Source organism: Ovis aries, chromosome 4 (assembly GCF_016772045.2).
Source record: "Ovis aries strain OAR_USU_Benz2616 breed Rambouillet chromosome 4, ARS-UI_Ramb_v3.0, whole genome shotgun sequence".
Taxonomy (NCBI): domain Eukaryota; kingdom Metazoa; phylum Chordata; class Mammalia; order Artiodactyla; family Bovidae; genus Ovis; species Ovis aries.
The window spans coordinates 62,971,048-62,998,835 of NC_056057.1; the positions used below are offsets into that span (position 1 = coordinate 62,971,048).

Consider the following 27,788-nt stretch of genomic DNA (forward strand, 5'->3'; position numbering starts at 1 on the left):
ACTATTAGCTTTATCTTATAAATGAGGAAAGCGAAACTGAGGACACAGCAGAGCTCACACAGCAGAGTTAGGATTCAGACCTGGATAGCCAGATTCTATAATAGAATCTTAGCTCTTATCCAATGCACTGCGTCTCTCCCTCTCAACTTCCATTAAAAACCCTAGGGCTGTTGCCAATAAGGTAATCAGATTCCCCTCAATACATATTTGAATTGAACAAGCAAAGTCTGTAAGTTAGTGTAAGGGAGTTTCTTCACTGATTGGTAAGAATTGCCAGGGTAGTCTCAACAATTTATAATGTTCCACTTTTCTGCATAGAAATTTGGATTAAAAAGCTTTAAGTTCTTAAAAAGTAACGGAATCTTTAAAATACTACAACCGATTATGTTTATAACCAGTTTATATAAATATAAACAAACAGGAAGACTTCACTAGATGCTTCACTAAGATGTACAAGCATTTTAAAGAAATAGATTGTAGTAACTACATGTTATTTCTATAAGTTTGATAATAAAGAAATCTATTTATAATAAAATAATAATCAGTTTAGTTCAGTCACTCAGTCATGTCTGACTCTTTGTGACCCCATGGACTGTAGCTTGCCAGGCTTCCCTGACCATCACCAACTCCTAGAGCTTACTCAAACTCATGTCCATTGAGTCGGTGATGCCATCCAACCACCTCATCCTCCATTGTCTCCTTTTCCTCCTGCCTTCACTCTTTCCCAGCATCAGGGTCTTTTCTAATGAGTCAGTTCTTTGCATTAGGTGGCCAAAGTATTGGAGTTTTAGTAACAGTCTTTCCAATGAATATTAAGGACTGATTTCTTTTAGGATGGACTGGTTGGATCTCCTTTCAGTACAAGGGACTTTCAAGAGTCTTCTCCAACACCACAGTTCAAAAGCATCAATTCTTTGGCACTCAACTTTCTTTATGGTCCAACTCTCACATCCATACATGACTACTGGAAAAACCATAGCTTTGACTATATGGACCTTTGTTGGCAAAGTAATATCTCTGCTTTTTAATATGCTGTCTAGGTTGGTCCTAGCTTTTCTTCCAAGCAGCAAGCGTCTTTTAATTTTATAGCTGTAGTCACAAACTGCAGTGATTTTGATGGCCAAGAAAATAAAGTCACTGTTTCCATTGTTTCCCCATCTATTTGCCATGAAGTAATGGGACTATTTCTGCTTTATTGACTATGTCAAAGCCTTTGACTGTGTGGATCACAATCAACTGTGGAAAATTCTGAAAGAGATGGGAATACCAGACACATGACCTGCCTCTTGAGAAACCTATATGCATGTCAGGAAGCAACAGTTAGAACTGGACATGGAACAACAGACTGGTTCCAAATAGGAAAAGGAGTACGTCAAGGCTGTATGTTGTCACCCTGCTTATTTAACTTATATACAGAGTACATCATGAGAAACGCTGGGCTAGAAGAAGCACAAGCTGGAATCAAGATTGCTGGGAGAAGTATCAATAACCTCAGATATGCAGGTGAAACCACCCTTATGGCAGAAAGTGAAGAGGAACTAAAAAGCCTCCTGATAAAAGTGAAAGAGGAAAGCAAAAAAGCTGGCTTAAAGCTCAGCATTCAGAAAATGAAGATCTTGGCATCTGGTCCCATCACTTCATGGGAAATAGATGGGGAAACAGTGTCAGACTTTATTTTTTGGGGCTCCAAAATCACTGCAGATGGTGAATGCAGCCATGAAATTAAAAGATGCTTACTCCTTGGAAGGAAAGTTATGACCAACCTAGATAGCATATTCAAAAGCAGAGACATTGCTTTGCCAACAAAGGTCCATTTAGTCAAGGCTATGGTTTTCCAGTGGCCATGTATGGATGTGAGAGTTGGACTGTGAAGAAAGCTGAGCACCGAAGAATTGATGCTTTTGAAGTGTGGTGTTGGAGAAGACTCTTGAGAGTGCCTTGGACTGCAAGGAGATCCAACCAGTCCATTCTGAAGGAGATCAGTCCTGGGTGTTCATTGGAAGGACTGATGGTGAGGCTAAAACTCCAATACTTTGGCCACCTCATGTGAAGAGTTGACTCATTGGAAAAGACCCTGATGCTGGGAGGGATTGGGGGCAGGAGGAGAAGGGGACGACAGAAGATAAGATGGCTGGATGGCATCACAGACTTGATGCACATGGGTGAACTCCAAGAGTTGGTGATGGACAGGGTGGCCTGGCGTGCTGCGATTCATGGGGTCGCAAAGAGTCGGACACGACTGAGCAACTGAACTGAACTGAACTGAACTGAATGGGAGCGGATGTCATGATCTTAGTTTTTTGCATGTTGAGTTTTAAGCCAGCTTTTTCACTCTCCTCTGCAATATTGAGGGATTATTTCCCTTCCAGGAAGCCTTTTTAGAAGGCATAGCAAAGCTGTGGTCACTATAGGACAGGTTTAAAGTTCCACTACGGGTTGCGGTTGTTAGACAGTACATTAAGACTCATGCTAGGTGATGAGAGATAGCACAGCACAGTGGCTAAGAGCATGATGCTGCAGTTCAGATCCCAGTGTTGCCTTTTGCTACCTCTGTGACCTTGGGCAAATTACTCAACCTGGTGAACCTCAGTTTCCTAATCTGAAAAATATGGAGAACATGATCTGCTGTTATGGACTGCATGCTTGTGTTCCCCACAAATTCATATACTGAAGTCCTAAACTCCAGAGTAGTATTTAGACATGAGACCTCTAAGAACATAATTAAGGTTAAATGAAATCCCACAGGTGGGGCCCTGATGGGGTACGATTCGTGTCTTTTAATAAAAGACACTAGGAAGCTTGCTCACTTTTCCTCTCTACACAAGCATGGAGGAAAGGCCGTGGGAGCACCCAGTTAAAAGGGCTGCCACCTTCTAGTGACTGCCATGGCAAGGGACAGCTCACTAGACACCAGTGCTGCTGCTGGCACCTTAACCTTTGCACTGCCCATCTTTAAAACTGTGAAAATATAAATGTCTGTTTGTATGGTATTTTGTTCAGGCAACCCCAGCAGACTAAGTCACCTACCTCGTAAGGTTGTCGAAGAATTAAATGACTTGATAGATCTGAAGAACTTCATATAATGCCTGGCACGTGGAAGTTCTATATGAGCGTTAACTGGCATTGCTGGCCTCAGATCTGTGTGTGGGCTTAGGTTTTGAGAACTGGTGATATTATGCACAAATGTGGCAATACATAATTGCAGATGGGCACACTGAATTCTGGAAAACAAATTTGAGAAATTTAAAATTAATTAAGCAGGAAGATGTTTACATTCTGAAGTGAACTCAGTCAAGCAAAATTAAACATGCCAGCCTAGGTCAGGGCCAACATCTCATGCCTTTCTCCACCTCTCCTGGAAAGTTTGGATTCATGTTAGTTTAAAAAGCCTTCATGTCCCTCTCCTTCCCCAATAAAACCTCAAACCAACAATAAGTAAGTTGATATGGGTCTCTGGAGAAAAAGAAAACAGAACAGGAAATGTCTGGATAGATAAGGGAAGCCTGTAAAACACAGATGATGGTTGTAATTTTAGGAATTCCAATATGAATGGCATCAAGTTAAACTCTCATTTTAAAATGATAGAGGCCAGAATGCTTAAATGTTAGTTTTTAAATATAATTTTTCCATTTAATATACTAAATTCACACATATACGATCCATTAATCTTCAGGGAATTATTATGAAAGTCAATTTAAGAGAGAAGAGTCGTTTTCTATGAAGGATCAGAAAACACTATGAAAAAGAAATAATTATTTTCATTAAACAGTAAAATATACTTCCGGTTCCAAAGTATCCCCTTAACAAGGGAGGAGGAAGAAGAGTTGAGGAAGCAGGGGAAAAAGAGAGAGTGACAAAAAGAAACAGAGCGGAAGGGAAAGGAAGAGAAGAAATGGAGAAAGAAAAGAAAGGAGGAAAGGAGCAACTAGAGGAGAGGCCTGTAAAGTTTCGCTTCTGTGGCTTTGAGGGGAAATTTGTAAGGTCCTTTGTAAAGTTTTGGGTAAGGGGGTGGGGTGGGAAAGTGGAGAGGAACAGCATTTTCTTCTATCCTTTTGAAATTTAGATGAGCTCATTCATCAGTTCACACAGCTTCCCACTGCCCAGACTCTGGGGAGAACAACCTTTGGCCTGTGGACACCAGGCCCTTTAAGCTTGCAGATGTAGCGCTCAGGTCTAAATTTAGCAGTTAAGATTTAGACCAGGAAATAACGGCTGTGCCCCCAATCCTAGCACCTCCACCCTTACTCAAGCACAAGGATGAAGAAGGCTTTCCCTGATGGGATGGTGTCATCTTGTCCATTATATGCTGCCCTGGGACTGGGGTGCTGTGAGCGGCTGTCTCCACTGGGCTTAGGTCCTGGTAGAGGACTATATAAATAAGGAGTATGACAAATACAAAGACTATCTTTGAATATTCTTTGAGAGAGCAATACATTTAGCTTCCTTCCTTTCTTCTTGAGGCTATGGTCCAGCAAGAACGTGGCCTTCTAGGTTTTTATAATATAGGAGTAGAAACAGAAAGTTTTAATTAAATCAATATTTACATGTACAAAATGACAGGCATTGGGGATACAGATAGGTGTGGGAGAAGATGTCAGAGTCCCTGCCTCCTTAGGTTGACACTGCAGAGAGGGAGGAAGTAAAAATAACACATTTGTACCCCTCCACCCTCAGCAATATGTTCACATCTTCCAACACATTCTGACTCCTGTTCCCTCCTGGACTCTCCCCTCACCTGGCATCAGAATAAGAGGCTTTCCTTGTCCCTGGTCTGGTCTTCAAATCCCTAAATCCCTTCCTCCTGTTCCAAGGAGTTATATTTTACACAACAAGGAATCAATGACAAGTGATTCCTTAAGAAAAGAATCAATGACAATGCTGTACTGGGTGCTGTGCTTGAAGGTCAGACATTTGGGGTAAATTAAAAAAGCAATCATAATGAGCAGGGCTTCTGCTATAGCAACCTCTATCCCCTGCTCTCCTCCTAGTTATGTCTCCAAGGCTTGTGGGAAAAGCCATTCTCCTTGGCTCCATGCTGTGGAATCAGGAACTGGCTGTAAAAGTGTGCGTTTCACTCGTTCTGTGGGGTCTAGCACCTACTCCACCTTCATCACTTTCTGAGCTTGTGTCAAAGCTTTCTGGGAGACTCCATGGCTGTACTGCTGAAAGAAATGTCTGGGAACCTTCTTAGAACAACTCTCACTCCACATTATTATCGCTCCTCGGTAATGGATTGCCTATCCATCACCCTGTCTGTCCTTGGCTCTTACTCACTGGCTAAGTGCTGATTTTTTCAGATGCAACCATCTCCCACGCCCAGGGATTCCATCCAAGGATAATGGCAATCCTGTCACACTGGCCAGTGATCCACCTACGGAACTGCTTGTCATGTGATCCTGGTAAATAAAAATAAGTGGGCAAAGAGAATGACTAGAAAGACTTGTAAATGTTTTCCCTGCTGTGAAAATGAGACTTGTGAAAAGAAATAATTTCTGCATCTCCATGGGGAATATGGCATGATAACAACCAGCTTGAAACTGTGACAAAGTTAGCCTGAGGACAAAACTTATTAATATTTGCTGCAAATGACAGGGAATGTGGGCCCTTGATGATGATGTTGAGTTGGTGAGTCAATTGACCTACGACTACCCTACTCAAGACCTCTCATGATATAATGCACTGTATTTTCCTTATTGCTAAAGTCAGTTGGGTCAGCATGCATTATCTGCTACTTATACCTGAAGGTTTCCTGATATACCTGTCTACGTCCAATAATATGGATGATAAAGAATCTCAGCTCTTGGTCATAGGTAGGTTTTTATTAGACCTTTCTGAGATTTGGGGAGGAGGAAAACAACAGGAAAAGAAATCTACACTGTGGTTTTTATTTATTTTTTAACGAAGATTTTTATTTTAAGGTAATTGTAGACTTATATGCAGTTGGCAGAAATAATGGAAACTCTGTATGCTTCACCCAGTTTTCCCCAACTGTAACAATTTCCAAGCCTGTAGCATTAAAACAATATCACAGTCAGGAAATGGACACTGATAGAATCCGCCAACCTTATTCAGACCTCACCAGTTTCACATGTATGTGTGTGTGTATGTGCATAGTTTGCTCTATGTACTTTAATCACACGTGCAGGCTTGTGTATTCACCACCACCATCAAGCTACAGACAACTGGGATTTATTTTTAAAAGAAGCTGTTAAGCTCTTCATCTTTTGCAGTGCTTTTTTTCAAACTGTGCTCCTTGGAACCCTTGGAATTCTACCCCTCTGTCTGACTTCAGTCACAGCAGGTCATTATATATCTATTTTATATTTTAGGCTTCACAGTAAGCCTTTATCTGGAGAATAAGTTCCTAACTTAAAAAGAGAATGGGACTGATAATCTATAGTAAATATACCTTTGATATTTAAATGATGGTACCTAAAAAGAACTTTATATTCTCTCAAGGTACTTTTCAGTCCATTGTCTCTCTTAAGTCTTGAAACAACTTTGATAAAGTAACTAAACAAATGAACAAATATCTCTACAACCCATCCAAACAAACAGTAGTGGAGGGAGGTTTAAGACAGGCACTTTACCTGAGCACCCTCTGCATTTGTCAGCCAGGAAGGGCAGCAGACAGCGTCCCACTTCCTCCCTTGGCCAGAAACCCCAGCAGAACTGAGAATGAAACCCTTTTTGTTGTAGTACAGGATTTGTTCCGGAACAGGTGATTTTGGCATTTTTCCAAGTAGTTTTACCGAAGCTGGGAAGCACTATATAAGATGGATCCCCTCTTTCAAGGAGGAGGTGATGAACCTAGGCAACCCAGAATGAGTCACCTAGGTCAATTTTGGCCAGTCCTGACTGTTGCACCACAAGTCTTTTTCATCTTTATGCTTCCATTGCTTAGCATAAAACCCAGCAGATGAAAGGTATACGAACAATGCCTGATGATTTAATAAATAAATCTGCTTCTGTGTCAGTTGAAAACAATGGATTTTGTTCTTGCTGAGTAAATGAGAGGAGGACTAATAATAGACATCGCTGTCTACATTTCTTTAATCTGTGGAAGCCTGTGCATGCTTTGCCTCTGCTGTGGCAAAATGTATTTGAAGAATCTGTGACTCTATGAGAAGGCTCCCTGGCTTAAGCAAGACCTTCTTTTACGGAATTTCTACCATTTCCTTGCAGCTCTGGCAAATAAGGCAGTGTCTGGGATCTGAGACACTCAGTAAAGGAAGTCTTTGCAGGCGGCAGCAGCTCTGGAATTTCCCACAGCCACTCCTCTAACAATCTTCTAAAATCTTTAGTGCTTTGATTGAATCAGATGCAAAGTATAATGGGAAGTTAGCCACTGTCTGTAAATTTTTATGAAAACAATTTGAAAAATTACATCCCTTAAACAGTTTTCACTAGCATGGTGTTTTCTAAACGCTTCCTCTTGGAAAACCCCTTTTAATATGATTTCCTCCACAAAATCCCTGTTGAAAGAATTTGTTTATAAGCAAACACATTTGTTAAATAATAATAAATTTATCTTCCCAAGAGGAAACCAAGAAGTCAAGCTTTTTTTCCTCCCCTAACTAAAAGTCATCCTTGAGGCTTGATTGTGAGTAAACAATTATGTTAAGCTTCTTGACAAATGAAAATAGCTAAAGAAATTCTTCCTTGCCCCCTTAGATGGTGCTTATTATTTTCCTAAACGGCTGGGTTTCTAGGTTTGAAGCTAGGTTCCAGAGGACATCAGGTAGACAGCACCCATTTAACAAAGGCCTGTGACTTCTAGGTCTTTTGCTATCGATTTACCCTCCTTACTTGTAATAAGTGCTTTATGATGGCAGTGGTAAAAACCAGCTTACCAATACAGAAGTCATAAGAGATACAGGTTCAGTGCCTGGGAAGATTGATCAGGAAGATTCCCTGGAGGAAGAAATGGCAACCCACTCCAGTATTCTTGGCTAGAGAATCCCATGGACAGAATAGCCTGGTGGGCTATGGTCCATGGGGTCACAGAGAGTCAGACATGACTGAAGTGACCGAGCATGCATGCATGCATATCTGCCTAAGGTTCTGCCCGTGTAGATGTCCTGCTGAGTGATGAGATTTCTGTCTGCCAAGCAGGCAGAGGCCAGACTTCAGCTCCAGTCTTCTGTTGACAAGACATCACAGGATGGTCAACAAGCAAGCTGTCCTATCCAGTCCCCTCACCTAAGGAGTTGTCCGTTTGAGGTATAGAATAAGTCACTTGTCTTCCTTGAACCCCTTCACCATGGTCTTGCTTCATTTGTGGTATGAAGCTTTTACATTAGGATGGGGAAAAAATTCTCAAGCCAGAGCATACTACAACAGTAAGTAACACTATTTTCTAAAAGAAGAAAAGAGTGTTTTTATTACCTTCATAAACTGCAATAGCACTTTTTTGGGGAATTATTAGAATAAATAGGAGCTTGGAAATCTGACCTTGGCTGGTGCAAGAATAGAGAGAATCTGGTACTTCTGAATCTCCCATTCAGGTTCTCAATGTTCCAGGAAGCAGTGTGCTCAAGTTTCTTTTCTCCATTTAGTTCTCCTGAATGCCCAGCTTCAGTGCCTGGGCATTGCTGCCAAAGATCCTGCTGGCACATTCAGCTGCCATTCAAGGAAACAACCCTCCACACCGCCTCGCACTTGGAAGTCTGTCTTACAGGATAAAACAGGTGGAAGGACATTTTGCCTTTAGAGTTCTACTGGCATGTCTTGCTACTTCTATTGCGTGGTGCCAAGAATGACAAAAATCTTTTGTGTATGTTTAGGGGTGGAAAGACTAGATATTACTGTGAATAGCAGTTAACTTGCTGTTTGGATAAGATTCCCGGGCAGCTGTTGTAACTCAGGCAGCAATAACTCTAACACTTGGCTCTGTTGCTAGGATGAATTGATAGAAAATTTGGAAAAACCATGTAAAAAATTATGCTCCCATGATACTGTTCAATATATTGCAAATCAGCTTAAAGACTGAATATCTGCTAGTATCATAAGGAAGTACAATGAGCATACTAATCAACTAGGGTTATATTTATATTTCCATTCTAATTATCTTCTGCTTTTGGTAAAGTTATTAGCATAGGTTGGCAAAAATTTGAACTGACACAAAATTTGCAATCTATAGGTATAATTGAGACAAGATTACCCTTTTTTTTTTACATGCTGACAACCTTATCTGTACTAATCAGTTAATTCAATTTCACAATGGAATTACAAATTCTAACTTGTGAATTTACTAATTAATTGTTCTTAGCCAAAGACTTGAACCCATGTTTAATGTTCAGTCTTCACAAATACAAAAACAATTTTTTATGTGTTGTATAAAGAAAAAGATTACATTAGTATTTAAATGGTAGGGTTTTTTTATTAAATTAAAATTATACTTTAGTGGAAGATTAAAATATGATTAATTGAAATAAATTATTTCTGAAAAATGAGTTTGCAACATAGTTATATCAATCTCAACTTTGTCTGTTAAATCTTAAGATTCCCTCGATCTTATTAACCTACATCAATTAAAAAAAAAAAGTTGCATGGTCTTGCCTTCATCCTCTCCTTTTTGTTGAACATATTCAGACCAATAATAAGGGACACAATTGCTCCCGTTTCAAAACTGGTTTAGCATGGCCATTACTAATATAGTCAATGATCCTGTATTACCAGCAAAACATAGAATTAAAATTGATCTTGGCATAAATTGACTTATTTTAATTTGGTTATTTGATCACAGCTGGAAAGTTGAACACACAGTAAGAAAGCCATCTGGCCTGGCCTGTCTTTATTCATCCTGACCACTCACTACTTTGGCTTATCTACGGCATTTCTTCTACTTTCTCATAAGAGTCCCAACTTTTCTCATAAGTGCCTTAGTCAAAGCCCACGTGGCCTCAGCTATAGTGCTGGCCAATCTGGTCTGTCAGGCCCAGCAGTCACATGACTCACCTGTGCTGGCCTCTCTGTCATTCCTGGTGCCTGATTAGGCCCAGCAGCCTCTGCCAGTTTTGCAGTCTACTTCCTAACGCAGGCCTCAACAACTCCTGTGGTGCCTTCTTCTGCCATCATATTTTATCCAACACTCTTGCTTGCCTCTCTTGGCAACTATCAGCTTAGCTGATAGCACTTACATGCACCTGCATACTGATAAAGCCAAACCACAAGATAAACTCTTGGCCCTACGGCACTGACTTTGGGCCTTCCTTCGACCTTTTGGACATAGCACTGGAATTTGATCTTCCCAGAATTTCAATACTACTTTTTCTTTGAGAATTCTTTCTCCTTTGATGTCCAAGGAGGAGCACCTTCTTTGTTTCTGCTCTAAGAACTTAAAGTAAAGGTGATGCCTCCTGCTTTATGTTGCCTTCTTGTTGCTGCCTCTGAGCTGGCCAGTTCAGCAGGTCCCCAGGCCTGGCCCAGATTCACGTGAATGCTCATTACCCCTGCCTATCTATCCTTTCCAACTGCAGTGCTCTTGGGCAGGTTGATAGTATTGCCTCTGTTCATATTGCCTAGGGTTTACGGCAAAATATGACTACAGATTAGAGCAGATGTGACTGAACGTAAGTGGGAAAAATGAAATTGTAAGGAAAGAATTATAGGAAAGGAGGTGGGATAAGAGGATCTAAATGGAGTTACTAGTAGGAGTGAGTAAGAACATATAGCAGTGAAATGAAAGACTTTGGTGGTGGGGAATGTGAGAACAAGATCATGAGTATTAAGAGAGCTATACTTAATCATGAAATCCCACCGACTTAGAGCTTTGGTGTTTGACTAGTAACATGCCTTACACACTTAATGGACATAGTTCAATAACCATCTTGTTTAATGAATAAATGTCCTAGAAGAATTAATGAGAATAAAATTAAGGAAGGAAGTTCCTCAATTCCTTAAATATAATTTGCAAATCTTAATGGGGATAAAGCTGTTATATACAGCACTAATGGAAGTCTATAACTTTAATACAAGTTTTTAACATAATTTTATCATATCCCTAAAAGATGATATAACTAGTGTTTATGAATGCAAAAATCTTAAGAAACAATGGACTAAAAGGTTACATGGTGAAGATGGCTTTCCACAAAAAGTAAATTTTTTTTTCTAAAAATAAGGCAAAATAGGGCAATTACCTATAGCAATAAATTGGGGGAAACAGGCTGTTTAAAGGCAAATCATCATTATAATCCATTATTCATGTGAATTTATATTTTTTAAGCAGAGTATTGGAGAAAAAGCTGTTCGATATTTGGGCAATCTTCAAAATTTATTTTCATAGATTTTTAGCACCTATGTTGTTTCTATTCCTGATCACTCTTTTAGGTTTACTTCAAGGTAAATGATGGTTGAAAAGGATTTTCTATTGTCTCTTTTGTATTGTGGACAGGAGTCGGTAGGTAGCAGTTGGTAGGTCAGAGCTGGTAGGGAGGAGGAGGAGGAGGAGGAGGAGGAGGATGGAAGTAGAAGGAAAGCATCTTTGTGTTCCTATAAAGCTTCTAGTTTTATAGGGAAGATTATGCTTTTTATTATATTCAGCCATTTTCCGAACTGATAGTTATTTACATCTGCAATTAGGAATTTAAAAATCCTCTAAAATGAATGATTTTGTTTTTCTGATAAAAAAAATTGAGGGAGGATTCTGTAAGCTGCTGCTTTAAGAGCTCTATCCTTGTGTTTGAAGGGCCCAGAAATACTAACCAAAACTGCCAAATAATCTGAGGGTAATTCTAATACCATATGCTCACATTTGTAGCCCTTATAATTTGCCTACAGAGTATTCCTACAAAGTGCTCCTGAGTCCACATGATGAAGTGCATCACGGAAGTGGATCCTATTTCCCCATAAGAGCAACGTCACATCTGGGACAGGGGCTTATCACCAAGGACTCAGAAGTAAATAGATTAAAGATGTGAACAAAATGTGTGATGAAAGCAAAATTATAACTATACATTTATATAATAATTTCATACTTATATATAGTCCACGTCTTTAAAGATTGGATATTCATACATTATGCACTTTCTTTATCAAAGAATTATAATAAAAATCTATTTCATACAGAAAATAAAATTCTACTAAAGCAAATGACAAGAATTTTAAGGCTTTATAATTTTTGTTTACATATTCCATAGGTCATTGAAAATTAGCACCAGATTCTCTGGTTCAACTGATCCATTTTGTATATGAGAGAAACTAGAGTCCAGAGAAGTTAAATAAATTGTGAAAGATACTGTAGGACTACTAACTCCTAGGACAAGATCTCTCCACTTTTATCTGTTAGCCAAAGAGCTCAGTGATATATTTATTGGTCTTCATAACACATAGAAGAACTGTTGGGAAATGACTTGAATAGCTCAGTCCAGACTATATGAGGAAGTCTGAAAATATACATTTTTTCTTAGTTTCTCCATGGTAAACACATGGGATTAAAATCATGGCCGTGTTTCAAAAAGTTGTCTATTTCAAAAAGTTATTTACTTTTTCCACTAGATAGTAAACTTCTATATGGACAAATTGTTCAGTGATTTGAGCAAAAGCAGAGAAAACTGAGCTATTGGTCTAAATTAAAGCAATGATTGATGGTGAATGTACCATAACAGATAAATCTTAAAACTATGACACTAAGTAAATAAATCAAATTGTAAAAGGTTATATACAGTGTGGTGCTATTTTTATAAAAGGTTAAAACATTCATATACATATATATATATATATTTTAGGAATACATACAAACACTGCAATATATAAAAACATGCATGGGATGATAAACAGCAAATTCATGGTAACGGTTAGTTTTTAGACAGGATGATGGAGAGAAGGGTTGGCAGAGATGTTACTAGGGCTTTCATTTGGATCTGAAATGTTTTAAATTTTTTTTTTTTTTTTTAAAGATTCTAGGTAAAGACATCAGGCAAATAAGGGAAATGTTAAAAATTAGATGTGGCTGGACAATGGGTACCTGGAAATTTATTATCTGACTCTTTATAATTTTCTGTATTTGGAAACACTTCATTATTAATATAAAAAGAAGAAAAAAATGATGGACTCAAGTTTCAGCAAGAGGGGATGGTATATTTGCACCAATACATTAGACATTTAAGAATATTTGTTTTTAATCTAAATCTTTATCTATACAAGTTTATTTAAAGATGAAGAATTTTACAGATTTAGCCTCATTCAAGAGTTATGTGACTCAAATAAAAACTGATGCTTCATGGGACCCAGCCACTGCAGAGCCTGATTCAACAAAACCTAATTCTAATCCCAGAAGCCTTGGGAGACAATGAAGCCTCGGGGTGGAAACGGCTACTGAAGTTTGGCTCTCACACTCTGGAAATATTCTTGTTTTCAACAGGAGAGAGAGTACAACTGATATATGTGATAGCCAGAAAAGGGCTTTGACGCATGACTGGGCTTGTAGCTTTTCATGTGGATTTGTCTTCTGGTAGGAGGATAGCTGAGATTCATCCTCTCTCCTGGATCAGCAGTCAGATTCTTTACTCCCCTCTTCTTCTACAGGGAACTCTGTGAATTTCATGATATTAATTCAGAAACCTAGAATCCAAGACCTTACCTTACTTCATCTATTTGAAATATCTCATCTATTTGAATATATTTAAATGATGCATTCTCTAACTCATGACTGTATTTTTTCCTGAGAAGGTGAACGTGATATTTAAATTGTACTCACTTTAAATTCTACTTTCTGTCATCTACACCAAGTTCTGGTTTTAGTTACTCTATTTATAGTTTACAATCAGAAACATGCTCTCTAATTTCACTGTTGTTTGAATTCAAATGTTTTTCATCTGATTCTACCATTCATGAGTTCCCCCCAAGGACATAAGGAAATTAGTTATACAGCTAATTTATTTAAAAAAAAAAACAGTGATTACTAGCTCAAATACTTAATTGTATTCATATTTAGGGGCACTGCAATGTCTGAGCCATTTATGTTACATTTCTGGAATTTCTTTCCTCTAACGGAATGATTCAGGTCTAAAGCAGAATTTTAAACAGTAACTGTCATTCAAAAATTATGCATTCAATCGTGCAAATGAAAAGGGACCAAAAAAAAAAAAAAAGATAAGTAGGGATAGGGATTACAAAAGGAAGCAAGAACACAAAAGAAAGTAATAGGTTTGGGCTAGAAAAATTAGACTAAAAGAAGACAGAACAGAGAAAAAGTTTATCACGAATGCACAAAATGCATGGCATCTAGAAATACAAATTGAGGTCAAGTTTTAAAATTGTGGTCAGCCCCAAGGTGTAGATCTGTGACCCCAGGAAGAGTTAGCTGTAGTGATCCCTTCTACAATTTTACATCTTTGTGGGTTATTTCTATCTCTTTTTTTCTATTCACCAGCCCCTACTGAAACACAATGACATCTCTTAGAGATGGAAGCTATCAGCAATGTAGCTTTCTATCTTTCCAAAAGGAGAACATAATATACTCCTTTCAAATCCTGAAAGGTGATGCTGTGAAAGTGCTGCACTCAATATGCCAGCAAATTTGGAAAACTCAGCAGTGGCCACAGGACTGGAAAAGGTCAGTTTTCATTCCAATCCCAAAGAAAGGCAATGCCAAAAAATGCTCAAACTACTGCAGAATTGCACTCATCTCATACGCTAGTAAAATAATGCTCAAAATTCTCCAAGCCAGGCTTCAGCAATATGTGAACCGTGAACTTCCAGATGTTCAAGCTGGTTTCAGAAAATGCAGAGGAACCAGAGATCAAATTGCCAACATTCACTGGATCATTGAAAAAGCAAGAGAGTTCCAGAAAAACATCTATTTCTGCTTTCTTGACTATGCCAAAGCCTTTGACTGTGTGGATCACAATCAACTGTGGACAATTCTGAAAGAGATGGGAATACCAGACCACCTGACCTGCCCCTTGAGAAACCTATATGCAGGTCAGGAAGCAACAGTTAGAACTGGACATGGAACAACAGACTGGGTCCAAATAGGAAAAGGAGTACCTCAAGGCTGTATATTGTCACCCTGCTTATTTAACTTCTATGCAGAGTACATCATGAGAAATGCTGGGCTGGAAGAAGCACAAGCTGGAATCAAGATTGCCGGGAGAAATCTCAATAACCTCAGATATGCAGATGACACCACCCTTATGGCAGAAAGGGAAGAGGAACTAAAAAGCCTCTTGAAGAAGGGAAAGAGGAGAGTGAAAAAGTTGGCTTAAAGCTCAACATTCAGAAAACGAAGATCATGGCATCTGGTCCCATCACTTCATGGGAAATAGATGGGGAAACAGTGTCAGACTTTATTTTGGGGGGCTCCAAAATCACTGCAGATGGTGACTGCAGCCATGAATTTAAAAGATGCTTACTCTTGGAAGGAAAGTTATGACCAACCTAGACAGCATATTCAAAAGCAGAGACATTGCTTTGTCAACAAAGGTCCGTCTAGTCAAGGCTATGGTTTTGTCAGTAGTCATGTATGGATGTGAGAGTTGGACTGTGAAGAAAGCTGAGCGCTGAAGAAGTGATGCTTTTGAACTGTGGTGTTGGAGAAGACTCTTGAGAGTCCCTTGGATTGCAAGGAGGTCCAACCAGTCCATTCTGAAGGAGATCAGCCCTGGGATTTCTTTAGAAGGATTGATGCTAAAGCTGAAACTCCAGTACTTTGGCCACTTCATGCGAAGAGTTGACTCATTGGAAAAGACTCTGATGCTGGGAGGGATTGGGGGCAGGAGGAGAAGGGGATGACAGAGGATGAGATGGCTGGATGGCATCACTGACTCGAGGGACGTGGGTCTGAGTGAACTCCGGGAGATGGTGAGGGACAGGGAGGCCTGGTGTCCTGCGATTCATTGGGGTCGCAGAGTCGGACACGACTGAGCGACTGAACTGGATATACTCCTGGTCTAGTGGTAATTTCTTGTTTTCCCTCAAATTATTTTATTATAGGACTCTATTTATTATTATTTTATTATAGGACTCTGAAAATGATAGCTTTGAAAACAGACAAGATGTCATCAATGAAGAATTCTTGATTCTTATTAAAAAATTGGAATAGGAAATGACACAATACTAAGGGGAAAAAAATACAGTTTTCCTCCCCCACCTTGGCAAGTTAAATGCCCAGTTATCAAAGAACACAAGAGAATACTGCATACATGAGCAGAACTGTTTCTAAATAAAATGTCAGAATGTAAATGCTGCATCAGTTCCTAATTAAGCATTCTGCAAATAAAGCCCTGCTCTTCATCTCCTGTTTTCATTGGAAACTTCCATCAACAGACAGTGAATGGAACGAAACAGTGGAGCCACCCAGTGGCTAATGCGGTTAACCGCAGCAATAGAGCATTTCACGGTGCACTTCGTCAGTTTCCTGTTTTACAAATTAGAGTATTTCCTCTTGAAAATATCGCACTAAGCACCTGTAAGAAGAAATTTAAAAGTGTAATAGTAAAGATGAAGTTCATAACTTGATTATCACTCTCAAATGAAGCTTTTGTCTAAAAGATTGAAGAATCTGTGAGCAAAATTTTTTTAAAAATAGAATAAAAGAAAAATATCATCTAATCCTGTCTGAAATAGCTTTTTAAAACTACAGCTTCTAAAAACATCAAAATAGGTTTTTTTTAGTACCAATTTTGATTTCAGAAGAGATTCCTTATAGAAATTAAAACTTTAAACATGAAATTACCTTAACACTTAAAAGTGCCTGATTCCATCCAACTGTTAATATTACATTCATATTTAAAAATATAAGGGTTTATGAAGAGAACTGATCATCCTTTTAAAATGTTTATTTATTTAAAAAATTTAAAAAGTCAAAGCTGAGCCAACAGGGCTTTCTGTTGGCTTAAAGGATGGGATTTTAAAAATTAAAAATAATTTTTCTTATCAAAATAGTAAAACAAGTTTATTTAGAAAAATTAGAAAATAAAAGTAAGCAAAAAGAAATAAAACTCTCACCACAATTTGACTATTAATCCTCTGGTTTATATATTTCCAAAAAGTCTTCTTTACATATGGACTATGTAAGTGAAATGGGATATTACTGAACATAGTTTTTGCAATTTGGTTTTCACTTAATGTCATTCTATTTCCATACTTATTTACCTGTATATAATTTTTAAAAAGCTGTATAATGTTCCAATGTATGGCTATGCTATGCTTTATTTAACCAAACGTTCACTATCAGATTTTTAGCTTTAATTTTTTACTATTATATATAATAATATAAAACTACTCCTACATCTTTTTTTAAATTTGGGGAGAACTATTTAAAGTGAATAATCTAGAGTAGGTATACTTTGCAATAGTTTTGAAATTCTGCAGTATACTTAGAGGAATACTTTCAACAGTTATAAAGTAAGTAACAGTGTATCCACCACCATCCAAGTCAAGAAGCAGAACATTACTGGCCCCCAGAATACATCCTCATACCTCCCAATCACAGTCCTCTTTTAAGATTCTGACAAGCATCATCAAATTGTCCCTTTCTCCCAGGTGTCCGTCTGAGAGAAGGACTGGAAAGTAACCGCAGTCTGTTTGGTTCATGGAGTTAATAGAAAACTATTAAACTGAATTACATCAAATGACATGTCAGCAGTACTAAAGTTGTACTTTTGATTCACAGACAGTATTTGAAAATAAAATTCAGTTTTGAATTTCAGTTCACTGTGACTGATATTTCACACAGTTGTAGGCATTTTGGCCTATACTGACCTATACGGGAAGCTCCACCCACCCCAGTAAGTGTCCAACAAAAGTGAGACACCACTTGGGTCTCATTACTACACAATTGGGCTGTTTCTTCAGTTCCTTGTCCTTTTCTTCGGGTCGATCATCTCAGTGTTTAGAGGGAGGCTGCGCTGGACTTTGATGTGGGTTTAAGAAGAAAGGGGTGGGGGAAATAGGAAAAGGGCCTGGGAAGGAAAGGCAGTGCAGCCTACTTTTATTGGTACAGGACTTGGTTCTCCAAACTATCTGTATGAATGTACAACTGACCCTTGAACTAGGAGTGGGGGGTGGTGATTTAGAGTGCTGCTCCCCAGCCCCCACCCCATGCAAGTGGAAAATCCACTTACAATTTACAGTTGGTTCTTTGTATCCACACTTCTGCATCCTTGGGTTCAACCAGCCAGGGGCCGGGGATTGAGTACTTCTTTAAATTTTATTTATTTTTCGTTGCACTGGGTCTTTGTTATTGGTCTCTGGAGCTACTCTCTCGTTGCAGTGCATGGCTTCTCATGGCGGTGGCTTCTCCTGCTGTAAAGCACGGGTTCCAGGGTGGGGACCTCAGAAGCTGCAGCACTTGGGCTCAGTCGTTGCAGCTTAGGGCTCTAGAACATGCAGGTTTCAGCAGTCATGGCACACGCGCTTAGCATGTGGCATGTGGAATCTTCCGGTCCAGGAATCAAATCCCTGCACCTGCATTGGCAGGCAGATTTCCAACCACTGGGCCACCAGGGAAGTCGGATCGTGTATCACTGAAGTGCGTGATTACTGAAAAAAATCCAAGTGTAAGTGGACCTGCAGTCCAAACCCATGTTGTTCAAGGGTCAACTAGGTATATATACCTGATATATGTGTATGTATATAGTCTTTTACTCAGAATTCATTTCCCTTCACTTTTCTAGAGAAAAAAATTATCTGATGGCTTTGTAATTAAATTATATAACAGATATGGGCCATGAACAAAATGAGCAACATCTGTAGCTCTGAGATTTTCATGAAAATATATTTTAAGCATATGGTAATGGCAAAAGTGTAGTGAAATGAACAAACTTAAAATTTACTTTTCTGACTCTAGCAGATTAAATAAGTTACTGCCAAGTAAAAGAAAAATAAGTGTAGTTAAAATTTTGATACCTTGTTATAGGCTTGGGAACCCTGGATATTAAGAGAGTGAATGGCAGTGACAACTAGCTAAAAGTGACATAAAAGTTTTATTTGAAAAGGTCACTATTTGTAAAATGCAGGAATATCCTTTGTAACTATTTAAACTCGAAAGCTTTCAGATGTCAATTTAAAAATAGAGGAGGAAGTTCATAGTTTAAAAAAAATTATTTCAGAGGTATAAGGACAACACTTTTTGAAGACCATTATCTTAGGTCCTAGGACCAACTTGCAGCCAAGTGAAAAGAAGGTTTCTTTGTGATTTGTTTGGCCTTTCAGGTAGGAAGGCGAGGCCTTCTTCTTTTTCCTCTTCATCCTCTTCCCTCTTCTCTTCCCCCTCCTTTTCATTCTTCATCATCAACATTATCAAATGATTCTCACTTATGGAGGGATCACTATGTGCCAGTCACTGAGCTAAGCAGTCTGTATGCACTATTTTAAAAAAATTCTAACAGTACCCCATGATGTAGAAATTACTATCCCCATCTTAGAATGAAGGTACTAAGACTCCCGGTAAGAAATGATAGAGCCACTTTTGAGCACAGGTTGGGCTGATTCTAGAGCTTAGGCTCTTGACTATTTCTGTTGTGTTAAATAGTGGGGTTTGGGCAAAAGCCTCACTGTTGCACTGGCTAGCCTTGATTTCTGTATGTGTATTTCCTATGGTGCATGTGTTCTCAGTTGTTCAGCCATACTCTGCAACCCTATGGACTGTAGCCCACCAGCCTCCTCTGTGCATGGGATTCTCCACCAAGAATACGGAAGTGGGTTGCCATGCCCTTCTCCAGGGGATCTTTCCACCCAGGGATGGAACTTGCGACTCCTGAGTCTCTTGGATTGCAGGCTGAATCTTTACCATCTGAGCCACTGAAGAAGCCCATTTTGTATGATGAAAGTGTTAGTCACTCAGTCACGTTCAACTCTTTGCAACTCCATGGATCTTCCCAACCCAGGGATCGAACCTGGGTCTTCCACATAGCAGGCAGGTTCTTTACCATCTGAGCCACACAGGGAATGCTAAATAGATAGGATTTAAGTTAAAGATCCTGGGTCCTAGTCATTTCTTATGTCCTTTCCACTAAAGATATTACTAGCAATTGAAGGGGAAAAAAATGAATTCCTAGTAGAAGGGGATTATTTGAAAGCGCTCAGATGTCTCCTTCCCCTACAAATTTTACCTTACTTAGTCTTACATGATTGTCCTTGAAGAAAAACTAATCAGCACTATAGAGGATAGTAATTTGAATCCTGAATCTTAATTTGATTTTTCTGGATTCTTTTCAACTCCTGTTAGCTGAAAGTAAGTTTTGATGGGAAACAGAGAAAACCTTAGGTCACTGAACAATCATGGTAGGTCTGGGAGAAGGATGCAGAAAAGGGGTGATAAGAGACCAAGAAAGTAAACCTTCTTACTTCACAGTCTTAAATAGAGTCAAGTCTGTATTTACATTTATAAATGTGAAGAAGTTCAGAAACAATATAAAAAACCGCATATAGCAGATACACTGTTTTTGTCTGCTAATAGCCCATCTAAGACCCCTGACCTCTTTCCAAGTGCACGATTCTTTCAGGACTGTCAGTCACGGTGCCCTGCCTTCTAGCCCACGTGGTCATCATGTGACAAGATGGGCCATTCAGAGTATTATGTCTTCAAGGACAAGATGCTTCCACTAAGGAATCATCCCACGTGCACTGCGCAGCATGTGGGATCTCAGTTCCCTGACCAGGGATGGAACCTGTGCCCTCTGCATTACAAGGGCAGAGTCTTAACCAGCGGACGGCCAGGGAAGTCCCCACAGACAAAATGATTAATCCAGGCTGGGCATCAGAGCCAAGCAAGGATAATCAGAATCAGAATGAGATCTGGTGTGTGAAAGCGCAAGTCTTAAATAAATAGATGAGATCTCTGTGTTGTGTGCTTAGTCACTCAGTGGTGTCTGACTCTTTGTGACCTGGTGGACTGCAGCCCATCAGGCTCCTCTGTCCATGGGGATGCTCCAGGCAAGGATCCTGGAGTGGGTGCCATGCCCTTCTCCAGGGGATCTTCCCAACCCAGGGACTGAACGCAGGTCTCCTGCATGGCAGGTGGATTCTTTACCATGTGAGCCACCAGGAAGCCCTTGAGATCTCTACTGGCCATTTTTCCTACTATGGAGAAAGCCCAACAAGGAATAATATGGATAATATCAATGGTAAATAAATGTAGAATGGGAAAGATGATTCCTGAATCTATTCTTGCCTTTTTGATAGACTATTATCACTTGCAACAAAATGGACTAAATGATGTATTTTTGGCATATTTTAAAATGTTGGATGACCCCACATAATATATTATTAACACCAGGACTAAAGCAAGTTAAATAATACTAAATTCATGGGCTTCCCTTGTGACTCAGCTGATAAAGAATGGACCTGAACTTCTTATTTACATTTAAATTTATTTTCAATTGATTTAAAAATATAATGGGCCAATGTATATCAAGAGTTCAGATCCTTTGACTTAGTAATCTTTCTTCTGGGACTATATTTCAAGTATAGGGCTAAGCAAACCAGGATGTTTACAGAAGCATTCTTTTTAATAATGAAAAACTATGAATCTACATATCTAAGACTTGAGAAATGATTAAATAAAATCATGGCTTGTTGATACAGTACTTTATTTTGAAACTTCAGCACTGATAAATATGACTACGTAGAAATAAAAAATAATCAAATGGAAATTTAAAAACTTATAAAAACACTCATGAAAAAAGGAATTTCTAAAATTGTGTGTGGATACTATAACTTAATAAAACTACATACATATGAATTAATTATGAATATGCACTCAGAGATAGTGGAAATCAGAGGAAATAAAAAATAATGATAGTTGCTAACTTAGGATGGTGAGGGTATACAAATTAGACTAGAATTTCTTATAAAGTTGAAAAATGTTTTAAATAAAAGAAAACTGAAGCTGATAAAAACCCTATAAAATAATTTTTTAAAAAAAGGTTTCTGTTGCTAATAAGACAAGATGAGAGCCATATGTGGCTTCTCAGGTGGTGCAGGGGTCAGGAATCCACCTTTCAGGAGACTCGAGAGATGTGGGTTTGATCCCTGTGTCAGGAGAGGCCCATATCCAAAATGGAGGCTTCTAGATAAATTCTGGAAAAAAAAAAAAAAAAGAAAAAACCCCTGGAGAACCAAGACATAAATGGTGGGGAGCAAAGACGACCATCTCTCACATGGAACCTGAGACAAAGTCCTAAGTGACGCTGAACTTTGCTTTCCTTCCTTAAGTCTATTTTCTCTCCTACATACAAAATAAAATGCTACAAGAATATAGTAATTATAGGAGACTGTAGTCATATGTGCAGTGAAAAAAAATACATTGATTAAAATCCTGAGTCTGGCAGAGGAGTTAGCAGGAAAAGGCCTGTGGCTTTGGCTGTGGTATAGCTAATCATTAAATGACAGAGGAAAGCGTATGAGATAAGAATTAGTACCATGTTGAAATTTCTGTGGTTTTTCTTTTTCTGGGCAGATAACAAGCATGCTTATAGTTAATCAGAGAGGTTGTTTTGGCTCCCTGGGATTCCTAGCAGATGTCTGAAGAGTGATGTCTTCCGATCACTTAGGAACTTTGTCCCTGTGACGATTCTGTAATCCTTTTGTTGACCTCATGGGACATCTCAATCTGGCCCAGATTTTTGCCCTGTAGTTCTCTTAGACACTCTACTGTTTGCTATTGCGTACATGAAAGAGGACATAGATGGTTACCCCAAATCCTACAGACATGAAACCCAGAAGTGGTGTTAAATAGAAACAAATAGGAAACACCATAAAATTCATGGGCTTTTGTATCAATAACTTTATCAATTATTAACTGAGTCACCTTGAACAAATTACTTAACTCATTTACATTTTCTGTAAAATGAATATTATAATTTAGTCAATAATATTCATTGTTATTAAAAGAAAAAGGGGTTGTGCTAGGCAATAGTGATAAAAAATTTAAGGCATAATATCTAGCCTCAGGGAGCTGACAGATTTATCAAGAGATAATTATCGCATGGTAAGTGCAACAAATATCACATGGAAGCACAGACAAACCATCTAAAGATGGGACAGGGAAAGTTTGAAAGTGAGGGCTCAGGGTTTATCTAGAAGGGATTCAAAGAGATCACTAAAGAGATCACTATATAAATGCATTGGGCATACCCCACTCGATTAATTTGCTGTCCTCATTCTGGAGAGACCTTAGTTACAAATTCTTGCAACAGAGCTGAGCATTTTGTACTGGGCAACATCAAAGTTGTGAAACATAAATTCTTTCAGGGAGATAAAATCCTGCATTCTTTAAGAATGAGCATTACAAAGACTATACTCAAGAAACTGTCTTATTACTCTCAAAAACCTGGAATTTAACAAACTGTCTTAGTCAAAGATAGTTTGCTCTTTCAAAGACTCAGCCTTGTTTACAAACCCCAGGGAGTCATGACACAAAGAAAGAAACTAAGAAGGAGAAAAAAAAAAGTGAACGCAGACAAGATTTTTCTCAAGAACTTTGACCTTTTCTATTGACCAATTATGAAACTATTTAAAAACTGTTATGCATGTTTTTGGAAACATTTTTTAAGACAAAAAGTATAAAACCTCTGCAATGTGAAATACTTTAATGAATGAATGAAGTGGGTTTCCAGCACACAGTCATTGAAGTACTTGACCTAGCTGTCATTTCCTTTCCTTATCCATGTCAGTTAAATCAGATATCCTGCTGATCCCAGATCTGGCCTCAGAATCTTAACGCAACTACTTGGGATACCACTACCAAAACAGAGAAATTGCTGTAGTTACTGGAAGTGAAATGGGAGGGATGGTAGAGAGGGTGATGAAAAAGGATGAGGTTGTCCTTAAGAACGGCACAGTGAGAAACAGGCCTTAATAAGGGGGAAGTGGACATGCATGCCGGGTAGTGAGAGGTCCATCTTACCTTCTGGGGCATAGCTGGGCCCCTCTGAACTTACAGTCTCATCTGGGCCTGAGGAAAGGCAGTGGGTTGGTTTTAATGAACATATAAGCTGCAGGAAATGTGAGAAAAAGTTGGGAAAAGCTGAGGAAAGGAAGAATCATGTCAAATTACTGTCTGCCTCTTGCCCTCAGCCCACTTTAATACAGCAGATCATAAACTCTTCCTCACTTTCCCCCCCTTTTTTTTTGGCTGAGAAATAAACTGGCTGGGTTGTAGAAGGGCCTACTTCTCTTACTCTGTTTTGTTTTACAGTTATTTGTGAGTTTGTCTTACTTTCTTCTAAGTTGTAAACTCCTTGCAGGCAAATACATCTTACCATTCCTGTGTCCTTTATAATGGTGAGTAACACAAATATTATGATCACTAATCTAGAGCCAGACATCTTGGAATGTGAAGTCAAGTGGGCCTTAGAAAGCATCACTACGAACAAAGCTAGTGGAAGTGATGGAATTCCAGTTGAGCTGTTTCAAATCCTGAAAGATGATGCTGTGAAAGTGCTGTACTCAATATGCCAGCAAATTTGGAAAACTCAGCAGTGGCCACAGGACTGGAAAAGGTCAGTTTTCATTCCAATCCCAAAGAAAGGCAATGCCAAAGAATGCTCAAACTACCGCACAATTGCACTCATCTCACACGCTAGTAAAATAATGCTCAAAATTCTCCAAGCCAGGCTTCAGCAACACGTGAACCATGAACTCCCTGATGTTCAAGCTGGTTTTAGAAAAGGCAGTGGAACCAGAGATCAAATTGCCAACATCTGCTGGATCGTGGAAAAAGCAAGAGAGTTCCAGAAAAACATCTATTTCTGCTTTATTGACTATGCCAAAGCCTTTGACTGTGTGGATCACAATCAACTGTGGACAATTCTGAAAGAGATGGGAATACCACACCACCTGACCTGCCCCTTGAGAAACCTATACGCAGGTCAGGAAGCAACAGTTAGAACTGGACATGGAACAACAGACTGGTTCCAAATAGGAAAAGGAGTACGTCAAAGCTGTATATTGTCACCCTGCTTATTTAACTTCTATGCAGAGTACATCATGAGAAACGCTGGACTGGAAGAAACACAAGCTGGAATCAAGATTGCTGGCAGAAATATCAATAACCTCAGATATGCAGATGACACCACCCTTATGGCAGAAAGGGAAGAGGAACTAAAAAGCCTCTTGATGAAAGGGAAAGAGGAGAGCGAAAAAGTTGGCTTAAAGCTCAACATTCAGAAAACGAAGATCATGGCATCTGGTCCCATCACTTCATGGGAAATAGATGGGGAAACAGTGGAAACAGTGTCAGACTTTATTTTTTTTCGGCTCCAAAATCACTGCAGATGGTGACTGCAGCCATGAAATTAAAAGACGCTTACTCCTTGGAAGAAAAGTTATGACCAACCTAGATAGTATATTCAAAAGCAGAGACATTACTTTGCCAACAAAGGTCCATCTAGTCAAGGCTATGGTTTTTCCTGTGGTCATGTATGGATGTGAGAGTTGGACTGTGAAGAAGGCTGAGTGCTGAAGAACTGATGCTTTTGAACTGTGGTGTTGGAGAAGACTCTTGAGAGTCCCCTGGACTGCAAGGAGATCCAACCAGTCCATTCCAAAGGAGATCAGCCCTGGGATTTCTTTGGAAGGAATGATGCTAAAGCTGAAGCTCCAGTACTTTGGCCACTTCATGCGAAGAGTTGACTCATTGGAAAAGACTCTGATGCTGGGAGGGACTGGGGGCAGGAGGAGAAGGGGACAACAGAGGATGAGATGGCTGGATGGCATCACTGACTTGAGGGACGTGAGTCTGAGTGAACTCCGGGAGTTGGTGATGGACAGGGAGGCCTGGTGTGCTGTGAAACATGGGGTCACAAAGAGTCGGACATGACTGAGTGACTGAACTTAACTGAACTGAACACAAATATTACTACAAAGGGTGAACAGTAAATATGTTTGCAATTGAGCTAAGAATTGGTATTCATCTGCATACAGTGGTCTCTAATCCTACAAAACAGATCCTCACCCTTTCAGGGGAGTGTCTTCCAAACAGCACTATGACTAGGGAGTTCATCTCAGTGGCCGTGTCTCCTTTAGTCAGGCCTGGTCTACAAAAAGAGCAATAGAGAGCTTTACAAGGATGTGGGGGCTTCCCTCACCCATGTATTTCTCAATGCCTTAGCGAAGTGAGCGTCTTCTGGGCCTTCTAATCGAACGCTGAAGGGGGCAGGTGGGTGTGCAGGTGACACATGATACAGTTTTAACATTCCTATCTTCCTAGGCCCTTGGATTCCTTTATTTACATGATGTAGGTGGCTCCGGTATCTCAGCTGCATTAAATGTAGGTTGAGTTTGAGTCCAAGTTTTAGCCAACCAATCAGTAAATTGTGAGAGCTCCCTTCAGCTTCATGAACGCATTAAACCTGGAATCTCTACAAAGAGCACTTATATCCAAAATCTGGCTTAATCTAGTGTTATATTGCAACCTCTGAGGTCTAACACCCTTAGGATATACTTTCTGTTTCTACTGATCTAGATTAGTTAAGTCTTGCAATTACTTTTGTGTGTAAGCTATTTCTTTCTGGGTCAATGTGTGTTCCTGTCCCCATGGAGCAGGCTGAGATGTAACCTGTAATAGATCTAGGGGCAATAGGGGGTGGTTATGGTGTATATTGTGGAGAATAAGAGGCCCTTTTAAGACCTCTTCCCAAGATAAAGTTATCACAGGGCTTTTAAGCAAATGAAGGCTAGTCTCCAGAGGGCAAATGTCTTTTTTGAATACAGGGAGCTTAGAGTGACTTGTAGTTTCAAGATGATCAGCTTTATCTCTAATAAAGGAGCTGCTCCATGCCAATTTTCAGAATCCTGTTGTTTCCCATTGAATGCTTTAACTTTTATGTAAACATTTAAAAATTAGCCACTTTATTTTAGTAATGATGATGATGATGATGATGATAATAACATTAAAAAAATGCAGGTTGCATCCACTTTTGGTTTTCCTTTCTCTTTCTTGGTACCCTTTTTCTTTTTGCCCAGTATATTTTGTTTTCCCCTGTAATCCTGGTCTTTCTTCTTTGTTTTTTTCTGTTTTTACCTTAAAAAATTTTTAATACAATTTGTAAAGTTTACACTCCATTTATAGTTATTACAAAATATTGGCTATATTCCCCATACTGTACTATCCACCCCTGTAGCTGATCTTACAGCCAATAGTTTGTACCTCTCACTCCCCCATCTCCCACTGGTAACCAGATTTGTCATGTGAAAAATTTGATGGGAGCATGAGTACAACTATCACTACAATTCAGCGATCCTTAAAATAAAATTTTGTGCTTGATTTTTTGCATCACCCCTATGTCTGAAAGAACAAAATGATTCTTTTATAGTTATCATAGAGGCTTTATGGTGTTGACTGTGACTTGCCCTGAGAGTTGAAAGACAAGAGCTTGTCATTTTCTTTCTGTAACTGCTAAAGGACACTCAGAAGACTTTATCCCATATCACTGTCCTTACAGACATATTAACTGCCATTAACAGTCAAGTGTGTAGCAACAATTTGGGCAATCATTTGTTTCAAGATTAACCACAACTGAAAGTCTGATTACTTGTAATGACCTCATCTTACTTCTCAACAGGGAGGAGCCTAGCCAAAGGACATGACCAAAGGAACCCTCAAATTTTTTGTGTTTATCTCCTGGGGTCACTACTGATACCAATTCTGTATCAGTTAGGGTCCATTCAAGGGACTGAAGTCAAACAATATTTTGAACACAGAAGGTTAAATATAAAGAATCACCACATATAACAGGGAACTGAACTGATAAGGAGATGGGCAGTAAGGAATGAAGAGAATTCTAATGATTACAGGAAAATCAGATATAGTGATCATTTACTGCCCTTAGGGCTGAGAT

The 27,788-nt window shown here is 39.1% G+C and overlaps 1 long non-coding RNA gene across 4 annotated transcripts in view; it reads right to left on the reverse strand.

Moving 5' to 3' along the window:
* Window positions 1-3,607: 3,607 nt before the first annotated feature.
* The window catches only part of LOC121819403 (uncharacterized), a 32,665-nt gene continuing 8,484 nt past the window's right edge, over window positions 3,608-27,788 (reverse strand). The window contains exons 4-5 of one of the 4 annotated variants that reach the window (XR_009600491.1): window positions 15,873-22,026; window positions 3,608-15,821 (exon numbers count right to left, since the gene is read on the reverse strand). This is a non-coding gene — a long non-coding RNA (uncharacterized LOC121819403). Of the gene's footprint in view, window positions 15,822-15,872; window positions 22,027-23,854; window positions 23,943-27,788 lie in introns of those variants that run through there. The other 3 variants (XR_009600493.1, XR_006059634.2, XR_009600492.1) reach the window with 3 other exon arrangements.